Source organism: Rhinopithecus bieti, unplaced genomic scaffold (genome assembly GCF_001698545.2).
Source record: "Rhinopithecus bieti isolate Rb0 unplaced genomic scaffold, ASM169854v2 scaffold_32105, whole genome shotgun sequence".
NCBI classification, from domain to species: Eukaryota; Metazoa; Chordata; class Mammalia; order Primates; family Cercopithecidae; genus Rhinopithecus; species Rhinopithecus bieti.
Genome location: NW_016814250.1, coordinates 930807 through 933449, shown reverse-complemented (window position 1 = coordinate 933449; position 2643 = coordinate 930807). Strand labels below are relative to the sequence as shown.

Sequence of the window (2643 nt, the reverse complement as noted above, 5' to 3'; positions counted from 1 at the left end):
GAGGTTGCAGTGACCCAAGACCGCACCACAGCCCTTCAGCCTGGGTGAAAAAGGGAAACTCCATCTCGAAAAAAAAAAAAAAAAAAAGAACCCCTACATTTATAAACACAACAAGCTGACAAGTTGTTTATCCCTTGTTAATATGCTTTATTCTTATTTTTTATTAATTTATTTAGAGACTGAGTCTGGCTCTATCACCCAGGCTGGAGTGCAGTGGCACGATCGGGGCTCACTGCCACCTCCATCTCCCAGGCTCAAACAATCCTCCCACCTCAGCCTCTCGAATAGCTGGGACTACAGGGGCACGCCACCACACCCAGCTAATTTTTGTATTTTTAGTAGAGACAAGGTTTTCACCATGTTGCCCAGGCTGGTCTTGAACTGCTGACCTCAAGTCATCTGACCACCTTGGCCTCCCAAAGTACTGGGATTAAGGCATGAGCCACCACTGCCAGCCCGTTGTTAATACACTTTTATGAGCATTTTCCCCACTTGTTAACCTTAAACTTTTGCACATTGGAAAGTTGACTGAGAGCCCTTCAGCTGGTTTTACTTCTGTGTTTGGCATGTGTGGTTTGTTGACAAGGTGCCCGGAATATGATGAAACACAACCACATTTGGACCTGCCTCCCAGTCAGCAGTGGTTTTCTATATCATTGAGGTTTTTCTTAGAATCCTAAAAGAGGGTAAAAAAGGAAATGTAAAGGAAGGAACCAAATAGACTCTCAGAGGTAAAGATCATAGTTGTGAGGGGCAAAAGGGCTATTGTCAACAAGAAAGTGATGCTTTCAATGTTTCTAAAGAAATCTTTGATTAAGAATAAAAAAGTATAACCTACATTCTGCCTTTTTCATTGTACTTCTGGGTTCTTTGAATATAGGGCTCTTCCAAAAGGCATGAAAGGTAATTACAATAAATTCAGTTAATCTTCATAAAGATGAAGAATCTTAAGTAACTCAGCCTCAACCAGTACTGAGGTAATAAAGGAACAGAAAATAGTAATCAAAATATATTTACGATTCCAGTTTATTTATTTATTTATTTGAGACACGGTCTTGCTCTGTCGCTAGAGTGCAGTGGTATAATCATAGCTAACTGAAGCTTCGACCTCCTCGGAGAGCCTCCCATCTCAGACTCCTGAGTACCTAGGACCACAGGTGTGTGCCACCACACCCAGCTAACTTTTTTATTTTAAATTTTTTGTAGAGGTGGAGTCTTGCTATGTTGTTCAGGCTGGTCTTGAACTCCTGGCCTCAAGTCATTCTCCTGCCTTAGTCTCTCAAAGCTCTGGAATTACAGGCATGAGTCACCACACCCAGCCAATTCCAGTTTCTTAAGGTGATCAGATGTTCCATGTTATTTGTATCATTCCATTTTTTCAAATGACCTACTCTATGTACAGAATGTCTTGAAGCTATAGATAAAACACCAAAAAATGCAAATAATTGGCTGGGCGCAGTGGCTCATGCCTGTAATCCCAGCACTCTGGGAGGCAGAGGTGTGTGGATCACCTGAGGTCAGGAGCTCAAGACCAGCCTGACCAACATGGAGAAACCCCATCTCAACTAAAAATACAAAATTAGTTGGGTGTTGTGGCTGCCTGTAATCCCAGCTACTCGGGAGGCTGAGGCAGGAGATTCGTTTGAACCCAGGAGGCGGAGGTTGCAGTGAGCCTAGATCACACCATTGCACTTCAGCCTGGGTAACAAGAATGAATCTCCGTCTCAAGCCCCTCCTCCATCTCTTGCCCTCCACAGACTTGGTAGAAATATGTTCAGTATAAGTTTCATGCAGTCTAGGTGTTTTAGGTACTCAGGTTATCTCAATGAACCAAACAGACCAAAAAACAAAATGGAGCAAAACAAAAGAAAAGAAACTCTGCCCCTGTGGAAGCAGAAAGCATGCCCTGGAGTACAAGATAATATGTAAAGTGAAGTAATTCAGCTGAAGCAGGGACTCACAGAGGTGACTGGAAGGATGACGTTTCAGTGATTCATCTCCAACCCACTTTTCTGCAGTGAAAGACTGGGAGGTTTCTTCCTGCTTTCTGAAAAGAGGTTTCAGTCAACCACATTTGACACTTAAAGGATATGGGTGCATACACTTTTGATCAAATGCTTACAGGTGTTAGTAACCTAATTTTTATTTTAATAATCCAGATTTATTTATTTATTTATTTTTTATTTTTTTTTATTTATTTTGAGACAGAGTCTCGCTCTGTCACCCAGGCTGGAGTGCAGTGGCACAATCTTGGCTCACTGCAAGCTCGCCCTCTCGGGTTCACGACATTCTCCTGCCTCAACCTCCCGAGTAGCAGGGACTACAGGCGCCCGCCACCACACCCAGCTAATTTTTTGTATTTTTAGTAGAGACAGGGTTTCACCGTGTTAGCCAGGATGGTCTCAATCTCTTGACCTTGTGATGCGCCCGCCTTGGCCTCCCAAAGTGCTGGGATTACAGGCGTGAGTCACCGTCCTCAGCCATCCAGATAATTTTTAAGTGATTCTAGATAATAGTAACAATGGATAACATTAACTCTATATGTATATCAGATAAAAAATGTTTCTATATATTATCTCATTTGATGGTTATAGTGCTCTTGTGACTAAAGTAGGAAAGGTAGCTTTAATAGGCCTTTTTAAA

General features: G+C 42.3%; 1 long non-coding RNA gene across 1 annotated transcript in view; it reads right to left on the bottom strand.

Moving 5' to 3' along the window:
• Positions 1 to 2643, bottom strand: part of LOC108514053 (uncharacterized) — a 7095-nt gene that overhangs the window by 2253 nt on the left and 2199 nt on the right. Inside the window, exon 2 of the long non-coding RNA XR_001881096.1 lies at positions 1962 to 2047. This is a non-coding gene — a long non-coding RNA (uncharacterized LOC108514053). The remainder of the gene's footprint in view (positions 1 to 1961; positions 2048 to 2643) is intronic.